The following is a 21,422-nucleotide window of genomic DNA, read 5'->3' as shown; positions in this document are numbered from 1 at the left end:
AATCTAATTGTGCGGTATCTCCAGGGCCCCACATGTTGCCTGACAGTGGAAGCCAAGCTTGTTGAATGAGCCCATGACGGTGAACAGGGGGAGATCTGCAGGACAGGAAAGGGGACGCTGCCAGGTGGCAAGCCTGGGGGGCGGGTGTGGAAGCCAGGCAGAGCGCCTCCTCCCGGTGCGCAGGGGCCTCCTCGGTCAGGGCTGGGGGAGGAGCAGACTCCCCGTTCCCAGGAGGGGCGGCAAAGGCATCCCTCACCGACCATGTGATTAGCAAGGACAACACTCATGGATTTGCTCTTACCTTTTTTTTTTTTTTTTTGCCACTGCTGCTTGGCGTCAAATACCTGGGAGGCTGTTACAAGTCTCATGACGGAGTGGATTCCCCAGGAGCCCCGTGCAGTGACAAGCCCTGTCTTCAACGGTCAGGGGGCGTGGTGCGGGCTACGTGCTGGGCCCATGCCAGCCCTGTCCCAGCCCGCGGCCCTCTCGTGGTGCCCTCTGTGTGGGTTCCTGGGCACACCGAGCTCCCTGATTTGTCCAGTCCTCTACTCCGCTCGTGCCGGAGCCTGCCTCACCGGTGACATGGGGAGCACCCTGTGAAAGCGTGCTCACTCACACACCTGTCACTGCTCCTTGAGGCCACACCACGTGCTTCCGCACAAGCACAAATGTCTGGGCCTGCCCTCCACAAGCCCCTCCTGGGCAGGACACACACTTGGGTGGGTGACAGGTCCATCCTGAGGTGCACAGGGGTCATATCTGCTCAGAATGGAGCCCCTAGCAGCAGGAAGGAAGCGGGGGCCTGTTTCCTCCATGACGATGAGGCTGGGGGTGCAGCTGGGGCAGAGGTTCCCCGTCCTCGGCTTGGGACCCATCCCTTTGCTCCCCAAGTGGCTGCTGTCTTCCAAACATTGTCCACATTCTGGAGAGGGGATAAGGACAGGAGAGAGCCGGACAGTCAGATCAGCTAACCAGCCACATCCAACCCTTCTGAAGGAGCCTGGAGACCACTGTGCCTTCCACCATCAGCCCCCCCCCCCCCAGGATGCTCGCACAGCCAGGCTGGGCACACGGCCACCCCGAACAGAACGAGTTCTGTCAGTAAGGAACAACGGGAGACCAGGCCACGGTGAGTCTCGGGCTCATGGGGCTTGATGGGGAGCAAATGAGGGCTACGGGAGCAGCGTGGCCGTGCGAACCGTGCTGTCTGGGCGGGAGTGAGGGAGCCAGGCTTCAGAGTGTGGAGAACAAGGGTGGGGGAGGGAGGCTCACTGCAGACCCCCACGCTGACACTGACCCGGAGAGCCCGCACAACCGTGGAGAAGCCCCTGTTGTTCCCCACGTCAGAACAAGCATTTCCAGGGACAACTGAGTGGGAGCTGCATCAAAGCTCCTTCTGAAGCCCCTCTGACCATCCCCAACCTTGTTGCTCACACCCTTGTTGAGGCCTAAAGGGAGATCCAAACTGGGGGACTGCCAACTAAGGACAAGCCAGCCGCTGCTCTCAGGTCAGAACCCTCCCTGCAGGAGCCAAGGCCTGCCACTCATTCTGTTGGCCACAGAGCTCTGCCCAGGGAAGGGCCTGGCGCTCCAGCGGAGCCAGACTGTCCAGCTCTCAGGCAGGTGTCTGTCTTGGGAGACTCTCCCCTGAAGCCCTGAAGCTGTGGTCAGCGGTCATGGCCCAGAACTGGCTTCCTTTGCACTCCAGCCATCCTGGGGGCAGGGTGAGAAGCCCTGTCCAAATCCTGGCTTGTGTGTGAAATGGGCACATGTCACCGGCCCCAAGGCCATGGTGAGCACGAGTACGAGCCGCGGCACAGGCTGATCTGAGCAAACGCCTGCTGGTGCCCCCTCTTCCTTCCCACCTGTGCGTGTGCGTGCACACAGACACAGACACACACATACACATACACTCCTGCCCCGCGGGATCATCCCCGGGCTCTCGTCCCAGCACACACGCATGCACACCCTTGTGTGCACACACTTGGTCACACTCGTGTCATGCCCACATCTTCGCCCAGCGTCCGTGTGCACAGTGCCCACACATACACAGGACTCGTTCACACTCAAATCTTGTGCACACACACCTGTGCACAAACTTAAGGTCCCGGAACGTCCTGAGCATCAGGAAGCAGGCCTGTTCCAGAAGTCCAGCTGACAGGAGGCTGCCCCTGCCCAACTCCTCCGTGGAAATGCCCCTCCAGGCGCTGACCACCAGCAAGTAGTAGAAGGCTGCCTTCGACCCAGCCAAGGAGAGGACATGCTGGTAGGGAGGCGGTAGGAGGACCTGTCCCTCTTGGGACCCTCTCCTGTCCCCACCGTGGCTCTGAGCTCATCTGTGGGGAAGCAGGCTCAGACAGAGGGCATGCGGGCTCAAGGTCCCTCCACCAGCGGGACCCAGCCCTTCAGGGGAGGTGGCGGGGAGGAGGGAGACCGACCCCAGCAAGGCCTCTGGAGGGGCAGGTGCTGCTCCAGAGAAGGGGACCCACGGGGCTGCAGCCCCAGGCAAAGGCCTCTGAGGCCGTGGGCCCCGGACACATCTTGTCTAATTCACTTTCACGGTCACTCTGCTCCCCACTTCTCCTTCACCAGCCTCGGTTCCACGGATGGGGAGACTGAGTCTCGGGGGTGACAACAGGCCTGCCTTTTCACAGGGCTGGGGAAAGGACCGCGCGGCCCTGGGGACCTTCGGGCGGTGCTTGAGGACTACGGCCCTCCAAGTCGCTCAGGAGCGCCAGCCTGAGAAGCCTTTCTGGCCTAGCCGGCCGCCGTCTCCGGCCGTTTCCGGTCGTCCGCGCGGGGCAGTCTGGGACTTGTAGTCCTTGGGCGCACGCTATTCTCGGCGCGGCGCGGTGCGGCTCGGGTAGCCATTGGCTGGCGCGGGGCGCCGGGGCTGACGGGACTGGCGAGGGACGGCCCCTCGGCGTTCGCCCGGCTGGGAGGGGCCGTCACGTGATATTTAGGTCCCGGCTCCGCCCCCTGCACCGCCCCTCCCGCCGAGAGCAAGAGGAGCGCACCCGCGAGCCACCCCAGCCCAGGTGAGGCGGCGGGGCCGGGCCGGGCAGGGTCGGGCTGGCGGGGCCAGGCGGGGCCGGCCGGGAGGGCGCGCGGCCCAAGGTCGGGGGCGAGGGCGGGTGTCGGGGACCGGGAGGAGCGCGCGGGGCGCGCGGGGGCGGGGCGGGGTGAGGTAAGGGGTGGGAACTCCGCGGGCAGGGCGGTCACGAGGGGCGAGGGGCCTCCCGGAGGGCGGCGGCTCCCAGCTGGGCGGGGCGCGGGTCGGCCGGGCGCGAGGCACTGGGCTCCGCCCCCCGTAGGGCGCCGGTGGTGCCGTGGGGGGTAACCCACCTGAGCGCGCATGCGCGCGGCCGCCGTGAGGCTTCGGGTTCCACTTGTGGGGCTCACCGGGCGGTCGTCAGCGCCACGCCTTCGAGGCCGTCGCGTCCGCGCCTTTCTGCCCTCATCCACGTTCGCCTTAGGAGGCGCCCCCTCCCGGTGCCGAGCGCTGGGGGCCTCCGGCCGCGGAGCCAGGAGGTGACCCGATCTGCGCTGGCCCCGTGGGAGCCCCCCGGGGGCCTCCTGCAGGAGGCTCGCCTCCCGCTGCTCCCGGGCCCGGGGCTCCGTGTGCGCCGCCCGGCGTGGCGGCAGCAGCCACGCGTGGCTCAGGTATGGAACACTGCCCCATCGCAGAAAGTTCTGGGTGCCGCTGTACAGCATGGGCCTGCTGCCGTCCCAGCTCACCTGGCTCCCTCTCCCGCCCTGCGCGCTTCCAGCCCTTCTCCTGGGTCCTGGTGGAATGGTGGCTCACTTGTTGCAGGCACGTCCAGCTGACTGTCCCGACTGCTCTCTCCCACCAGTGTTTCCGGCCCCACCTCTGCTTCCCTCCCTTGCCAGCACCCCATCTTCTGTCATTGCCACGCGTTTGCTTGTGTTCTGTCTTGTCTGGGGCCCCTGGGAGGCAGGGATGGATGGGGATTGCGCTTCACTGTACCCCCAGTAGGGGCAGATACTGGGGCAAGGATGCAGATGAAGCTGGTCGGTGTGGGAGTGTTGCAGCCCGTGGAAAGGGTACACTCACGGTTCAACCAGTGGCGTGGTAGCTCCCAGTAGAACTCTGGTGCGGCAGACGCCTGCCCGGGACAGTGCAGGTTCAGGACTCAAGTCGTGGTTGCAGATGGCTGTGGGAGACGGGCAAATCCAAGGGTGCTTCCTGGACGAACTGGAGCTTTAGCTGGGCCACCTCGGCATCTGTCGTCTGTTGGCCTGGCTGCCCTGGCTGCGTCCTGGCAAGTTCCCTGTGCGGGTGATGTGGGTGCCTTGGGAGGGGCTCATAGGCTTCTGGGCAGGCAGCATCTTTAAGTCCCTTCCCCAGCTCCCTGCTACCCTTAGGGTGAAGGTCCGGGTCTGGCCCCTGTATGTCCCTCCAGCCACATCTTCTACGACTTGCTTCGCGTACCCCAGCCCTGTCAGCGGCCTTGTCTCCTGCACATTCCACGTTTCTTTTCACCAGCATGACAGCTGGGTCTTCTTCTTGGAATGCCCTTGTGTTCCTGATGTCTCCTTCGGAAGCTCCCCGTCCCCTGCCTCCCTGCATGAGGGTCACCCACACGCCCGTGGCCCATAGCACCCAGTGCTCAGCTTGCCTTCTGTGTTACCCTGAGATGATGTGTGTCTGTGTGTGTCCCGCATATGACTGCACAGGGACCTCCGTCTTGGTCATCCTTGTGTGTTGGGTGCCCAGCTCAGAGTCTAGAGTATTGTGGGCAGCCCACAGATTTCGATGAGGGAGTGGACTGGCAGCATAAAGCAGCAAGGAGAACATGGTGAGAAATGCACTTGTGGCTGGGGGTTGTTCAGGATGTAGGGAAGCTCGAAGCAGGGAGGTGGGACGTAACTTCCATCTGGGGGAGAAGACTCCAGCTGGGCATCCTGAGGGCGGTGGTGCTCATTGTCCCTGCCACACTGCATGGCACACTGGTGCCAAGCTCTGGCCCTCAGCACTTGAGGCTCAGGGGCTCAGCAGGACAAGGGCCTGTGACTGTCCCCCCAGAACAGGTGAAGAACCAGGCAGAGAAAAGGGAACTTGGCTTGAGTCCCTTCACTGCGAAGTGCTGAGGTCCCAGCCATTCAGCCCCGGACATGTGGCAGCTTCCGAGGCCTGGGCATGTCGTCGCTCTGACTCCTGTTGGGGACGCATGCACAGCTAGCCACGGCTTAGGTGTGTCTGCGGCTCCTGAGTTTGTTCCGACGGCGTTGTGTGCTCCGAGTGCAATTAGCCTGCAGGCTCAGGCTCGCTGTGATTTACTCTGTTAGAATCTGGTTCGTGTGGTGTCGGTTGTGACAGATGCACTGGGGCTCTGGACGTGGGCCTCCTCTTGGATTCAGTGTTCTCTGCCATAGCGCCCCGCGCTGCCTGGCTCCTGAATAGCCCCCGCATCCTTGCCATGTCCCTTCCTGGGTAACAGGAGCCCAAAGGGAGAGGAGCAAACAGACAGAAGGGACGAGGGGCCCCCTGCGCGGCCGCACCTCTGCTTGGTCAGCGTTGATTCTCGCCCACGCTTCTGCACCCTGCTGTGAACACCTGTCTCCCATTTGGGTGCATGAGGTGCACGATTGGAAATACTATTCCTGCTTCTAGGGATGAATGTGGGGCTTACAGGGGGCTCCTCCTGCACCCGAGTGGGGCCTCCATGCACCACCCAGCCGACCTGCCGCCTGTACCTGGGAACCGCATCTCTGCTGCTCGCCTGTGGCCCAGGCCTGGAGCCCATGGCTGCCCGTGGCTGTATGTTGAAAGAGTGAGGTTGGTGGTGATGGAGCTGAGCTGAATCCGCATTCTTACTGTGCCACGCTTCCTGTCAGTACCGCCGTGGCGCCAGGAGAACCTCTCGTAGCAAGGGAGCAAGTTGCCTTGGCCTGCGTCCTGGTGGAGAAGACAGGACTTGACCGTGAGCCAGACCTGGTAGCTTGCAGGTGCCTGAGCCCGCGGAGCTGACGGGGATGGCGACGCCTCCTGGGGTCCCTTGGTTCAGTGCGCTCTCTGCCATCCGGGGCTGTCCTCAGAAGCCCATTGCAGCTGCGGGATTGTCCCCGACAGCCTGAAGCCTGGTGAGGACAGGTGTAAGGTAAAGGTGACTGCACATTTGGCTTCAAACCCATGCCATTCTGGATGGAGCCCTGCCTTGCTTTTAGGTCCTCCGCGGGCTTGGGGGAGCCCCGTGAGGACTCGGGCCAGTTCGTGGGCTGCCCGTGTCACTGTGCTGGGGCACGTGCTGGACGCGCAGGGTCTTCAGCAGGGCCCCACGACGGTGTCTGTGCTCAGGGCTGTCACATGTGATGGGCAGCGCTCTGAAGGATTCTCGAAGGTCAGGGCTTACATGCGGGTCAGGATGTGCGGTGACCGCAGGGGGCTGCCCTGAAGGCTTTCTCGGCATCATCAGGGAGGCTCCCGTGTGCACGTGATGGAGTGAGGTCACAGGGAGGGGTTGGTGAGGGGTGTAGAGGGCCCCCCACGGTGCATGTGACTTTGGGGGTGCTGGAGGGTCCAGTCTATATTGGGGAAGGGGTCCTGGATGCTGGCGAGGCCTGTGCTGAGTCTTGAAAACTGAGCGTCAGCCCTTGGGGCCACTGGGAAGGAAAGGGCTCCGGGCAGCAGGAGGCCTGAGGGAAGCACAGCAGTGCGGGCTCCCACAGGCCAGTGTGACTGGGGCCAGGCTGTGAGGACCTGGAGGCAGGCGAGGCCTGGGTGTTGGTCTTGAGCAGGGGGGGCCTGGCGGGAGCCGTGCTGAGGATCACTGGGGGAGGATTGGAAACAGGTTGCGGGGCAGGGGTCTGGGGTAGGAGGCTGCCGCGGGCCGTGAGAGGCCTGCGTCCTCCCCCAGTCCATGGGATCCAGGCCTGTTGGCCCTGTGGCTTGGGATCCTGTGGCTGGGTCTGTGGTGTTGGCAGCAGTGGAGTGATTGCTGGCCGGGGACCGCTGCGTCTTTCCCCGTGGGCGTGGGGTGGCAGGGTGCTCACTACCCCCGCAGCACGGGGCTCCCGCCTGGGGAGAGAGCAGCCCTCCCTGAGGTGGACGTGGGAGGGCAGAGCCCGGTGGTCACGCAGACCTCGCGAGCCCCCAGCCTGGAGCTCTGGCCCAACAAACCTTTATTGTTTTCTGTAACCGGATCGATGGAAAATGGTCTTATTTTCTGCCTCTAATTTCCCTTGAGAGGGGGACTGGGCCCAGCCCTGACCGGGTTGGTGTCCTGGTACGGAAACGGTGACATCCTGCAGATGAAGCTATGCGGTGTCTCAGCTGTGGCATCCTGACTGATGTCCCTCATTAGCATGTCACCGAGCCTTCCCTTTCTGGTCCTGCAGCCACCTGGGAGGGGCACTGGTGCCATCGTAGGGGCGGGCACGGAAGCCCAGGCAGGAGGGAGGGGTGTGGGGGCCAGGGGGTGCCTGAGAGGCTGCCGTAGCCCCCTTCTAAGTGACCTTTGGGCTGGCTCCTGCTTCGGAGCGCCTGCTCTGCTGGACGAGAGGGGCGAGGTGTGGGCTGCTTGTGAGCAAGGACGCAGGAGAACCGACCATGGTCGCTGCAGCAGTCGGCCCCGCTTGTTGACCCGCTGTGTCTTCCCGGCCCCTGCGGGGTTCCTGATGTCCTCAGATCTGGAGACTTCCCAGGCCTGAGGGGCTGATCTCCAGAGGCCCAGGCCCGTCAGTGACCGATCTGGATTTGAACCCAGCCCTCAGGCTGCAGAGCCCGCTCACCCCTGAGCTGGCCTACCTACCCCGCACTCCTGCCCTGCTACTTCGCGGGGGGCCCTGATCAGGGGGTGCTCCCGTCCTGAAGGATGCCCTGTGAGTTACAGGACCGTGTGAACGTGGCCGTGACTATGAAGAAAGACTTAATCCCGGTCTTTCCCCCATATTGAGCTGCCAGCAAGCTCTTTCTAGAGGAGAGCTTGGCAGAGGTCTGAGAGCTTTAGGGAATCCAGGTGTCGAAGTGCAGGCTAGCATGTGGAGACCGGAGGCCGGGGCGACCGGTGAGGCTGGACGGAAGGGGGTAGAATGAGCTTGCTGTCAGGTGGCCGGCTCTCCCCGACCTATAGCAGAGCTGTCCTCTGAGCCCGCGTTGTCCGTGGGGGCCTGGTGCCACGCTCAGTCACCTGCGTGTTCACATCTGCTCTTCTGTCACCCGGGCCAGACCCTGGGTGTGGGCTGAGGGGCGCTGAGCCTGCGCTGGCTAGGAAGCTGGACTTTGGGGGTGCTGGGTGGCGGTGAAGGAGGAGGGTGGGATGGCATCTAGGGAAGACGGGGGCGTGGGGGGCGGGGGTCAGGCACCCTGAGGGGCAGTGGGGGGCATTAAGGGGCTGGGCAGAGGCAGCCAGGAGGAGGCAGGGGTGCCGTGCCCACTCTTTCCCGCCGCAGCTCCCTTTGGCTGCCCTCCACCGGGATCCATCATCCATTCCAGCCAAGGACTTGGAAAAGGACGTATTTTGAAACCTGCAGCCCAGAATCAGTCTTCGCCCACATTAGAATCACACAGCACAGCAGCCCCCTTCCTGGGCTTGGCTGCCTGCTCGGCACGGGCTTTTCACAGCGGTGCTAATGAGGAGCCGGACTCATTACTCGGTCTGACCTGCTTCCCCCCTGCATCACCAGCAGCGAAGATGGTGATGAGTGTGCCCGGGTGGGGGTGAGGAGGGGGAACTAAGGGTGGGGAGGGAGGCCGGTCTTGTTCTTCCTGGTCCAGGGTGCAGAGAATCTCCAGTTGCTGGGGTGGGCGTTCTAGCTGTCCGCAGCCTCCAGCGGGGCCTCCTTTACTTGCTCGGAACGCTGTGGCTCTCCTTGCTGCGTGCCGTGTGGTCCTCTTCTGCTGAAGACCCTTTGGGGCGCTGGTCCTCACACCGCCGGCCGCCTCCCTCCCTTGGCTTTTGCAGCTCCTCGCGATTTCACCTTATCACCTTTCCAGCCTCTGGTCAGCCTGCCAGGCCGGCTTCTTGGCCTCCCAAGCCTGCCCTTGGGTGTCAGGTCCGCCGCCTGTCTGCCTGGAATGGCCGGTGCCAGCCCCACCTGGTGACCTCCTCACCGTGTTGAAGGCTCCACCGAGTGCTGCTGTCTGGAAGCCTGCCCCGTCTGCAGGCCTGATGCCTTGGCCTGCCTCTGCTGTTTGCTTGAGTCCTTCGGGAGGGCAGGGCACAGGGGGGCTGGAGACTCATGGAGTCTTGCCTGGCTGATTGCTCACTGCCTGCGGTGTTGGGCTCCCTCTGCACTCCTCCAGGGTTACTTGTGTCTTTTTTGTCTCTGTGGCCTGGGGACGGGAAGAGCACATGATAGGCACTCCATGACCACTTGTGCAAGCAGGAGCTACCGATTGGAAAGAGCTGTTTCTTAGCCAGCGGCACTGGTGTTAGGAAGCTCTGAGGGGCACTGAGAACGTGGGTGGGCCAGCCATGAGCCGGTGCTTCGCAGGTGCCATGTCTGCTCCTCAGAGCAAAAGGAGACCCCTGCTTGGAGCTGGGGCAGGGGGAGGGTGACTCAGCTGCTGGGTAGAGTCTTCTAGATCCTGCAGCTCACTGGTTCCCAGGGCCTGGGTAGCCCGGCAGCTGTGAACAATGAGCATCTGGCAGGTGGGAGACATGTGGGGAGTGCTGCGGTGACTGTGAGACCACGTGGTGGTCTTGGTGCCGCCAGCAGAGCAGGGCAGTGGGCGGGTCCTTTCGCTTGACTGTGAGAGCTGACTTCGTTTGCCCAAGGCCAGAAGCAAGCTCGGCGCAGCTGGGAGTAGACCCCGGTGTGTCTGGCCATGAAACCTGGGCCCTGTCTTAGCTGTGCTGCCCTGTACGCTGAGGAGGCTGGATTGTGGAGAGCTGCTAGACCGGCAGGTTTGACGTTGCTCATTGGGACGGGACGGGACGGGGGCTCTGGTCAGCCCTGCTGTGTGCACCCCCTTTCTTTACGTGAAACAGCTCCGATTTCATGTGTCACCTGTACCTTGTGAGTACTTTGTGTTTGAAGAAGGGGTTCAGTAGTGAGGCATAGTTCTGAAACTCGTTCAGCCCACCTGTTACACGTGGGCGAGTGAGGCCAGAGCTGTCTGCCGCTGTGTTGCAATCCTGCGTCCTTTGGTCTGACAGTATGTTGGGGCAGAACACCTGCTGCTTTTCTGGGCCTCTGCTGACCTGCAGGAGGAGTTTGGAGGCCATTGTAAGAGAGGGGCCCACAGGTAGCACGCAGGGTTCTGTCTTTTGTGCAGGAGGGCCAGGTTGGCAGGAGTGAGGTCAGATGGCAGATAAAGGCATGGATATGATTGGGTGGGTGGGGGTCCTAATGGTATAGGCTACAGCTTGCTGCAGTAACAGGCATCCCCGTGTCAGTAGCCTGAAGCCAGAAAGATATGTGTCCACCAGGGGTTGGCAGGACTGGCTCAGTGTGTTTGGAACCCCAGGCTGATGGAGGAGCCACTGTTGGGGATGCGTAGTCTTCTTGCCAGAGGCAAAGAACTTGGGGGGTCTTGTCCTGGGAACGAAATGCTTGGCTCAGAAGGGAGCTGGGTTGCTTTTCTTCATAACTCTTTGTCCAGAAGGAGTCCCATGGCTCCACCTCCAGGGATCAGGGAGCTCTGTGTCGCCCTGCTTCCCGAGGGAAGGGACTGGAGATGGTGGCCAGCTTTCCAGACACTCACGCTGCTGGGCCAGGCAACCTTGTACCTTTGGAAGACCACTCTTCATCCCTGGGCTGCTTCTCTTTCCTCCTGGGAATCCCCTGTGCACGGGGAGGTTGAGCCCTGTGGTGGTTCACCTCCCTTCTGGTCTCACATTCCAGGAGGCAGGTGCTCAGGAAAGCAGATCAGGTTGACTATGGCCTCTGCTCTGTCCACTTAGTGACTTTGTGCATGGAAATGGACAGCCTGGTGTCATTTTTATGTTATTTAATTTTTTATATCATGACAATGGTAGTTTCACACACAGTTGTAAGAAATGATTCTGAGCATCCTGGGGACCCTTCCCCAGTTTATTCTGTGGTGACGTGGGTGTCACACCCAGGATATGGGCGTGGGAGCAGTCCGAGTAGATTCCATCACCGAGGGGACCCCTCACGCCCCCTGCTTGCTGCCTCTGCCTGCTGCCCCTGTCCCTCAACTCCTGGGAACTGCTAGTCCGTCCTCCTTGCTCTAATGTCATTTCAAGAATGTTATATAAATGGAATCCTATAGCGTGTCACGTCTGGGGACTGGCTTTGTCCTTTGGCGTGGTTCCCTGGAGATTTCTCAAGGTTGCCACATGTATCGGTAGCTTGTTGCTTTTTATGACTGAGCCCTGTTCCATGGCGTGGATGGGCCACAGTGTAGCACGTTGAGTGGCTTGTGTAGTTTGACAGTCACACCACGTGGGGAGCACGCAGCCGAAAGTGACAAGTCTCCCCTTGCAGCTGGCCTCGGCCCCACCTCCGCGGGTGACGCTGGTCTCGCTGTCTTACAGGTGCCCTCAGGTGTGTACGAACGCCAGTGTCCGCCAGACGCAAGTGCGGACTTTTCTGTTTGTCCTTTGTCTCGTGCAAGGCACGTAGTAACAAATTTGTGCGCCTTGGTTTTTATTTCTCCCCCTAAATAAAATGTCCTGGGAATCTTCTGTATTGGTGCAGAGAGCTTCTCTTTCTCTTTTTGACAGCTACAGAATATTTCAGGTGTGGAGGTGCCAGAATCAATTCCGCAGTCCTTCACTGACGGCACCTGAGGTGATTTTCCATCTTTCCCATTACAGGAGGGACAGCGTGGTTCCTGTGTCACTTCGTACACGTTTAAGGGGACGGTATGTGTGTAGGACGAGTGCTCTCAAGTGCGGGTGCTGGCCCAAAGACACGCGCTCCGCCCAACTGCCTCCAGAGTTGCTGCGCCCCGCGGGGTGTGGGCGCCTCCCCCTCCCCCCGCCCTGTGCCTGCTGTGCCCGCCGCGCCCGCAGTGATGTCGCCTCCGTAAGGGCGCATCTGGATTCCCTTTACTAGGAATGAGTTTGGTATCTCTTCAGATATCAGAGAGTCGTCTGTATTTTTTTGTGAACTTCCTGTTCCTTTGTTCATTTTTTACGCACGGCGTTGGCTGCTCGTCTTCCTGTGGATGATGGAAATCAGCTCTTTGAGAGTCAGATGAATTACCGCACGTGCTTCTGCTGTGGTTCTCGCTTGTGAGCTGCCACGGGAAGCTTTTATGGAGTTGCATCCATCTGCTTTTCTGTCATGGCTGTGGATCTTGAGGTCGAGTAAACCAGGGCTGCTTTTTTTCCCGTTTAGGAAGGTCCCGTGTTTTCTTCCCGTGTTCGCTGCTGTACTTGCAGGGTTTTCACTCGTGCGACTTCCACCGTGATGAGTGGTGTGAGGTAGGGGTCGGGCTGACTCCGTCCCCGTGTTCTAGCATAGTGTCAGCCAAGTGCTGACATGATCAGTTTCTTCCCCGTGGTTTTAGGTTCTAGCTCACTCATGCTCTAAATTCCCATCTGTATTCAGATTTTTTTAAATGTGTTTTTTTTATGATAAGAGCACTAGGCATGAGGTCTGCTGTCTCAGATTCAGGTGTGCACTACGGCGTTGCTGACTAGAGGGGCGGCGTTGCGTGGCGTGTCTCTTGACCTTATTCATCTTGCTCGACTGAAGCTTTGTACCCGCTGGTTAGCAGCTCCCGGTTCCCCCTCTCTTAACCCCTGCCAGCATGCCACGCCGGACTCTGGATTTGGCTCTTTTAGGTGTACCACGTCAGTGGAATTGTGCGGTGCGTGTCCTTCCGTGACTGGCTTATTTCACTGAGCACGCGTCCTCTAGCTCATCTGTGTTGGCGCGTGTTGTGGGATTCCCTTCCTCTAGAGGCAGAACGGTACTCCGTGCCGTGGACGTGCCCCACTGTGTTCGTCCATTCGTCTGGTGATGGACACTTAGGTTGTTTCTGTACTTGGCTCTCATAGCTGATGCTGCTGTGAACGTAGGAATGCTACTACCTCGTTGAGATCCTGGTTTCAGTTCTTTTGAGTAAATCCTGAGAAGTGGAATTGCTGGATCATACGGTAGTTCTATTTTTAGTTTTCTGAGGAACCTCCGTACTGTGTTGCGTAGTGGCTGTGCCATGTTGAATTAGCCATGTGCAAAGGTTCCAATTTCTCCACATCCTTCCCAACGCTCGTTAGCTTTCTTTTTTTTGATAATAGTCATGCGGACAGATGTGAGGTGGTATCTCTGCTGGTTTCGATTTGCATTTCCCTGATGATTAGGGATGTTGAACATTTTTTTCATATACTTGTTGGCCATTTGTATGTCTCTTTTGGAGAAATGTCTGTTCAGGTCCTTAGCCCTTTTAATATTTGTATTATATCATTATTTTTTTACCATTGCATTGTAGCAGTTCCTTGTGGGTTTTGGAGTTGACCCCTTATCCTGTCTATGGTTTGCATACGTTTCTTCCCGTTCCTCACGTGCCTTTCACTCTGGTGATTGTCTCCTTGGCTTTGCAGAAGCCGTCTCAGTGTGTGTCGTCCGGCTTCTCTGTTTCTGTTTCTGTTGCCTTGTGCTGCAGGAAGCTGTTTCCAAGACCCATGTCAGAGGCTTCTCCCTGAGGTTTTCTTGTAGGAGTTTTACACTTTGGGTCTTGCAGACGTTTGAGTATTTAATTTTGAGTTGCTTTTGTGCGCAGTGTAAGGTAGGCTCCAATTTCGTTTTTTTTTTCCATGCACGTCTTCATTTGTGGGAGAGACTGTTCTTTCTCTGTGTGCGCTCGTGGCTCCTTGTGGAAGACCAGTTGACCCTACATGTGTGGGTTTACTCCCGGGTTGTCTGTTCTGCTGTGTTGGTCTTTGTGTCTGTCTTCATGCCGGTAGTATGCTGTTTCAGTTATGGTGGTTTTGTAGTATATTTTGAAGTCAAGATATGTGATGCCTCCAACTTTTTTGTTCTTTCTTGAGATTGACTGTTTGTTTTCTGTGGGCTGTTCCCATTGTCCCTGCGAGCAATTGTAGCCACTACTTTAATTATTAATCTCTTATACTATGTTTTAATGTTTCAAATAACTTACTGGTTGTTTTGTCATAATTTTGGGGGGCTAGTCTAGATTGTTTATCTTTATATATGGACTTTGAATTGGCTTGTCTGTTCTTTACCTAGTCCTTCCGCCAAACACACATACACACACTCAGAACCCCCAAACCGGGTTGGTTTTGGGTTGGAATTGTGTTAAAACTGTATGTAACTAGGGTGAAGTGACATCTCTGTGATCTGAGACTTCCCTTCAAGCTGTGGTTTACCTTCCCACTCAGTTTGGTCCCTTTTGCATTCTTCTCCGGCATGGCCACGCTTTCTTTGTTTTGCGGGGTTTTGGCTTTCGTACTGTTACTGTGAGGCGTCTTGACTGCCCTGTCTGATGAGCGTGTGTGCACGCTGTGGGTTTCCGTGTACAAGTCTGTCCCCTGCTACCTTGTGAATTCTCTTGTTTACTTAGTTATCGTGTGTTCTTCAGCTCTCTAGTGTAAGCAAGCAGTAACCTTACCCTTCCAGTTTTTTTTTTTTTTTAAGATTTTATTAATTTATTTGAGAGGTAGAGTGAGAGAGAGATCAAGAGAGCGCACGCGAGCACATGAGCAGCGGGCAGAGAGAGAGGGAGAAGCAGGTCCCCGCTGAGCAGGGAGCCCGATGTGGACTCGATCCCAGGACCCCGAGATCATGACCTGAGCGGAAGGCAGACGCTTCACCGACTGAGCCACCAGGTGCCCCCCCTTCCAGTTTTTATACTCCAGCCTCTGCCCGTTACCCAGCTGTGTGGGCCAGTTCCCTCCACGGAACGGCGACGAACCACAGTTGTAGTGGGCGCCTGTTGGGTGCTGCTCTTGGCGTTTTCTCATCAAGCAGTTGTGTCTTTTGGGCTGAGATAGATGTTTCACGTGCCAAGCAAGAACCTCTCCCTCCTCTTTTGTTGAGTGTTTTATTTTATTTTTTTAAAGCAAAAATCACTGCTGAAATGAGTTCCCTTTTAAAAAGTCATCTGTGGGGTGGGGGGCCTGGGTGGCTCCATCGGGTAAGTGTCCGACTCTTGATCTCAGCTCAGGTCTTGATCTTGGGGCTGTGAGTTGAAGCCTGGTATTGGGCTCCGTACGGGTGTGGATCCTACTTAAGAAAGACCGTCTGTGGGGTGATCGTGGAACTTCTTTCCCTGGATGCCCAGACACGAGGCCTTCTGCGGATGGAGTTGCTGATGGCGAGGTGTCCTTGGAGTCCCCGAATGTACTTCTTGTGGTCTGATACGTAATCCCCGTGAGGGCTGCTGGCCAGTTGTTGCTCGTGTGTAATTTAGCGCCTGTGCATTGCTCTTCACAAGTGAGGTTGGTCTGTGGTTTTCTTGTGCTTTTTCCAGGGTTTGCTCTCAGTGCTGCACTTGGCTTCGTAAAGGTAACTTGGAAATCTTACGTGTGTTCAGGGGCGCCTGGGTGGTGGTTAAGCATCTGCCTTCAGCTCAGGTCATGATCGGGGGATGCTGGGATCGAGCCCCGTGTCGGGCTCCCTGCCCTGTGGGGAGCCTGCTTCTCCCTCTGCCACTCCTCCCGCTTGTATTCCCTCTCCAATAAATAAATAAAATCTTAAAAAAAAAAAAAGAAAAGAAATCTTATGTGTTCTAAGAACAGTTTTTTTTTTCTTTATTTGCAGAAACTCAGCAATGTTCTTTCTGTTTATTCAGCTTTGACATTCTTTGCACCCGTTGTTTTTAAAAAGGAGCAGTTGAACAGCATTGAATTCCCTGGCCTTTAAAAGGCGGGTGGAGCTCCCCTGTGAAACTGTGGGGGCCTGGTGCTTTTTCATTAGTTTGTTTTGTTTTTGTTTTGAGGAAGAGAGTTCTTTTTAAATTTTCTTTTTTGGGGTCAGTTTTATAAATTACATTTGCCTGGGAAAATATCGGTCTCATCCAGGTTGTCAGATATATTCATGTAGACTTGAGTAAAATGATCTTTTATGATTCTTTCAATTTCCTTGGTTTCTGTGCTTATATTCTTTGCTCCCTTTGTTGCTTGGTTGGGGTAGCTAGTACAGTTGACCTTTGGATAAAATGGGGCCCGGGGATGCTGATGCCCTGCACAGTCGAAAATCTGCATGTAGCTTGAGCCTCCCCCAGAAACTTAACTAGAAATGGCCTCCTGTTGGCTGGAAGCCTCACTGATGAACATAAATGGTCAACACGTATTTTGTACGTTGTACGTATTATATGCTGTATTTTTATGATAAAGTAAAAGCTGGAGGAAAGGAAATGTTAATAAGAAAGCCAAAAGGAGAAGAAAATACATTTACAGTGCTGTACTGTAAAAATCCGCACATGAGCGGATCCGTGAAGTTCAAACCCGTGTTGTTCAAGAGTCAACCCTAGTTATTATTTTATTGTTTATGCTTGTCTTCAAAGATTCAGCTTTTGGATGTTTTTATTAAATTCATTTTCTGTTTTTCTGCTTTTTTTAAAAAAAAGATTTATTTGAGAGAGAGTGCACGTGTGTGTGCTTGCACGAGTGGGGGAGGGGCAGAGGGAGAGGCAGACTCCCCACGGAGCAGGGAGCCTCATGCGGGGCTCCATCTGGGGACTCCAAGATCACGACCTGAGCCGAGGGCAGACGCCTAAGTGCCAGAGCCGCCCAGGCACCCCTGTTTTTCTGCTTTTTAATTCATCACATTTTGCTTACAGTTAATTTCTGGCTTTTCCTCAGTTTGTCCTGTTTCTCAGTGTATGATTTGTATGCTTGGTTCATTTGTTCCCGTTCTCTTCCAAAATGTGTTTACTATTGAAACGCTGTTTCTTACTTTTGGATTGGATGTATTTTCCATAACGTTGCTGTCTGGAAGTTCTGGAATTTTGGTTTGTATTTTTGTTTTTGGTCCAAGAGTTGTTTAGGAGCAGGTTTTAAAATTTCCAAGTGAAGTGTCTTCTGATTTATTGGTTTTGCTATTTTGGTAGTTTTAATTGCATTTTGAGCAGAGAATACGGACTGTTCTCTTTCTGGGTTTTATGCGGTTTTCCTTGTCGCCCTGCTATGCAGCCAGTTTTCCTCCTGTCTCGTGGGTGCTGGAGAAGAAGATGCGTCTCCTGGCTTGGACGTGCAGAGGTTGACGTGGGCACCCCTCAGTCGTACCGCCTCAGTGGTGTCATTTGGGCCGCGTGCGTCCTTGGTTTTTGTGCCCGTGCTCTGCTGTGCTCTCTGCCGTTGGTACATTTCTGTCTCCTGTGAATGTTGGCTGCTGCGAGACCTGGTGCATAGCGGCTGAAAACTGTTTTATTTTTATTCTGAATTGCTCCCGTTAGTATCATGGAGCGCCCTTCTTTGTCTCGTGTCTGCGTTGTCTGCTGTAGGGCCATGACGCGTGGCGCTTTCTCTGGTTCGCCTTTGCTTGGCATGCCTTTGCCCGTCCTTTTATTCCTGACCCTTTGGAATGACCTCAGATGGGTCTCATCTGCCACGTGAAGTCGGATTTAGCTTTGTGAGCCAATCTGAGCATCTTTTTGTTTTTAAGATTTCACTAGAGAAGTTAAAGTAATTGACGACAGTTGGCAGGTCAGACGTATTTGATTTTAGTTCTGTCGTGTGTGTGTGTTTAGTATCTTTTACTATCTGGTGTGTTTTCTTTTTCTCTCTTTAAGTTTATGTAGTTCTGACATTTAGCAGAGTCTGTGTCTGTCTTGAGTGTTACCTTTGTCATGCTATCTCATGTAATGCCCTCAGCACTCTGTTTGTGGGGACCACTTATGAGGACCCTCTGTGCCAGGCAGAGCATTATCTCCCTCTGCCCTGGCCCCCTAACCCTTCGCCCCCCGAGAGCAGCTCCCACCTCTGAAACCTGTGAGTGCATTCTCGTACGTGGCGGAAAGGGAATTTGCGGGTGTAATGAAGTCTGTGGTCCTTCAAAGAGCTTATGTTGGATTATCTGGGTGGCTCAAAGTGATTATTTGAGCCCTTAAAAGCAGAGAACTTTCTTCAGCGAGAAGTGGGAGAGATTCCAAGGGTGGGAAGGATTTGAGGCGCAGGGCCGCGTGCGAGGACCGGAGAGGAGCCTCTGGCCCCGGGCTGACCAGCTGACTGCCAGCACGGAAGGCATGATCTCAGCCCTCTGGCCTTAAGGACCTGCATTCAGCCAGGGCTCCAGGATGCCTCTCAGAGCCGCAGGCAGCCCAGCCCAACTCCTGACCTGCAGAAACCGAGAGACGGCAGATCTGTGTACTTTTACTGCCAAATTCGTGGTCATCTGCTCCGCTGCGGGAGGGAACACATGCTGTTTCTGGGGGCGATGATGACCTGTCTGTGCCTTGTGCTCCTCACATCCCTCAGACACCGTCAGTGTAGCTCGTTCCCTTTCTCAGTGTTTACCTTCGCGCTGCCGATACTTGTGTTTATTACGAAAAGTTGGCTCTCAGTTCTGTGCTCTGACTGGGAGGCGATGGGAGGGTTCCTCCTCCTCATCTCCCTCCGTGTTTACTAGTCCAGTCGCTTCTCCAGAGTCAGGCATGTTATCTGCGTTCGGTCAGTCCAGCCCCACGTCTGTCTGTCTTGCACCCACGGGGACGTGTGTAAGTGCTTCCCACCCTTCAGATCGAGGTCCCCTGTCGGCTTGGCTGGGCTGCGCTTGCCCTGTAGATGCTTTCTTAGAGGGAGCCTGGGACCCTCGCTCCTGCAGTCCCATAGCGGCCCCTCCATGGGCTCCTGACTCGTGGTGTCGCTTTACAGACGCCCCAGGCCTGCTGGCTCATGTCCTCCTCTTCCCTCCGGGCCGCATTTCTCTCGTCTCTGTCCTTTGTGATACTTCTCTTGTCTTCGTTTTCTGAATTCTGTCTGCTCAGGGTTCTCTCTCTGAGCAAGGGCTTGAAGCTGTGCTTTGGCGACTCCCCTCATGGGGCCAGTGGCTTGTTATTTCTGTGTTTTTGGGCACACTGCCTCTGCCCTGCTTCCTGCTGGGGTGTGGGTGTCACTCTGCTCTTGGGGGTGTCACTGCTGTGTTCCGTGCCCCTCACCCCCACCTCCAGGGTCTCTGGATCAGTGCTGGGCTAGTCTTTTCTCACTGTTCTTTTTAAGAAACTTAAAATCTTTTTTCTTATCATAGTAAAATACACATAATGTGAAGTTTACCATTATAACCATTTTTTAAAAGATTTTGTGTATTTATCTGAGAGAGAGCACGTGTGTGTGTACACTTGCGTGCCTGTGAGCAGGGGGAGGAGCAGAAGCTGTGGAGAGGGAAGGGGAGAGAATCTAAAGCCGACTCCACACTGAGTGAGGAGCCTGAACGGGGCCTGATCTCACGACCCTGAGGTCATGACCTGAGCTGAAACCAAGAGTCAGATGCTCAACCCTCTGAGCCATCCAGACGCCCGTGTTTTTTGTTTTTTTTATGTAAACTGTGCACCCAACATGGGGCTTGAACTCGTGACCCTCAGATCGGGATCTGATCTGCAGACTGAGCCAGCCGGGTGTCCCCATTGTAACCATTTTTAAGTGTGGAATTCTGGGGCATTGAGTGAATTTATATTGTGCCAGCATCACCACCATCCATCTCCAGAACTTTCTCATCTTCCCAAACTGACACACTGTCCCTGTTACACACCAGCTCCCTGTGCCCTCTCCCAGCCCCTTGCCCCATCATGCACTTTCTGTCTCACACTCGGATGCCTCCAGAGACCTCGTAGTGCAGTCATACGTATGGCCTTGGTCCTTCTGTCTGGCTGTTTCCGTTTAGCATAATGTCTTCAAGGTTCATCCGTGCTGTAGCGGGTGTGGGTGTCGGAATGTCCTTCCCGCTCGAGGCTGAACAGTATCCCAGTGTGGATGGACGTTTCATTGTCTGCCCATCTGTCCGTGCACGCTGGAGTCTGTTCCCCCGCTGGCCCCTGTGAATGACGCTCTCTGAACACGGTTGTAGCGACATCTCTTCCAGTCCCTTCCTTTAATTCCTTTGGGTGTTGGCCCCGAAGTGGAGTTGCTGGGTCATGTGGAAATGCTGTTTGTACTTCTGACGATGTCCACACTGTCCACAGCAGCTGCACCCGTTTGCAGCCCCGGCAGCGCACGAGGGTTCCGGCTTCTCCACATCCTCGGACACTTGCCGTTTCCTGGGGTTTCCAGCAGCAGCCGTCCTGCTGGGAGCGAGGTGGTGTCTCGCGGCTGTGGTCTGCATTTCCCTGACAACGGGTCACGTGCAGCAGGTCAGCGTGTCTCCCCTGGCGGAGCGTGTGTGCGAGGCCCTCTGCCCTTGTGGGACGGGACTGTTTGTTCTTCTTGTTGTCGGGTCTCAGGAACTTTCCTTATGTTCTCAATATTAATCCCTTATCAGATACACTTTGCAGACGTTTGTTTCTGTTCTCCGGTTGCCTTTTCACTCTTCTGATAGTGTGTTTGACGCACAAAAGTCTTTAATTTTGATGGTGTCTCATTCATGTATTTTTTCTTTCCTTGCCTCTGCTTTTGGTGCCAGACCTGAGCAACGACAGCCACATCCAGGGCCACGAAGCTGTTGCTCTGTGTTTGTCTCTGGAGTTTTATAGTTTCAGCTCCTTCTTGGAGGTCCCTGATCTCTTTTTGTGTTGATTGTGTGTATGGTGTTTGGTAAGCGTCCACCTTCGTTTTTCTGCACGTGGACGTCCAGGGTCGCAGCACCACTTGTTGGAGAGACTGTCCTTTCCCTGTTGTGTGGTCCTGGGGCCCTGGTTGGAATCATTCGGCCACATATGTGGTGATCTGTTTCTGGGCTCTCTGCTCTGTGCCACTGGTCCGTGTGTCCGTCTTTATGCCAACACCACAGTGTCTTCATGGCTGTAGCTTTGTAGTAAGTTCTAAAATCAGGAAGTTTTAAAATACCTACAGTGTTGTTCTTTTTCAGTATTATTTTGGCTATTGAGAATTTATTGTTCACTTTGGAATGAATTGTTTTTTTTTTCTGGATCAGCTCTTTGTAAGAGTTCTCCCTGCCCCCTTCTCAGAGAGGCGGGGCGTGGGGACCTAGAGGTAAGCAGCCTTCCGGGGACTCCCTCCTTGGCTGCTGTCACAGAGGCAGACGGCCATGGCCATCCACAGGTGAGCCTGTCCTGCAGTGAGCCCGCCCCACAGGAGAGCCCTCCCATCCGGCTGCTGTCTGTCCTCACAGCTGCTCCTCTCCTGAAGTCTGACTGGCCTCTCTGGGGGCCTCTGACACCAGCCCTACTTGCCCAGCTCTGTTCTCCATGATTCAGGGTCAGCCTGTAGTGGTCAGGGAATGTATTTTGCAGGTGCTCTCTGAGACCTGCCGCTGCCCTGCTCCCGTCGCACTCGGGAACGTCACTGTGCTTCCTCCTGTGAGGGCCCTGCCTGGGTTCACCTGCTTTCGGTACCCTGTACCTATGTTGTGGGGCCTGCAAATTGTATTAGTTTCCTACTTTCTCTGAATACGAAGTCTGAGCTTTTAAA

General features: G+C 56.1%; 1 protein-coding gene and 1 long non-coding RNA gene across 4 annotated transcripts in view; one reads left to right on the top strand and one right to left on the bottom strand.

The window, feature by feature from the left end:
* Positions 1-321: 321 nt before the first annotated feature.
* Positions 322-2,465, bottom strand: LOC121101672. Its single transcript, XR_005833625.1, has 2 exons — positions 2,088-2,465; positions 322-922 (listed from the first exon to the last, which is right to left on the bottom strand). It is a non-coding gene; the product is annotated as an uncharacterized LOC121101672 (long non-coding RNA).
* A 431-nt stretch (positions 2,466-2,896) lies between these two features.
* Positions 2,897-21,422, top strand: part of TSNARE1 (t-SNARE domain containing 1) — a 154,252-nt gene continuing 135,726 nt past the window's right edge. The window contains exon 1 of one of the 3 annotated variants that reach the window (XM_040625635.1): positions 2,897-3,038. The gene's annotated coding sequence lies outside the window, so the exon portion shown is untranslated. Of the gene's footprint in view, positions 3,039-3,344; positions 3,664-20,033; positions 20,186-21,422 lie in introns of those variants that run through there. The other 2 variants (XM_040625636.1, XM_040625637.1) reach the window with 2 other exon arrangements.

Source organism: Ursus maritimus, unplaced genomic scaffold (genome assembly GCF_017311325.1).
Source record: "Ursus maritimus isolate PB19 unplaced genomic scaffold, ASM1731132v1 scaffold_9, whole genome shotgun sequence".
In the NCBI taxonomy this organism is placed as follows: domain Eukaryota; kingdom Metazoa; phylum Chordata; class Mammalia; order Carnivora; family Ursidae; genus Ursus; species Ursus maritimus.
Note: the sequence above shows the minus strand (reverse complement) of the source record. Positions and strands in the feature narration are given on the sequence as shown.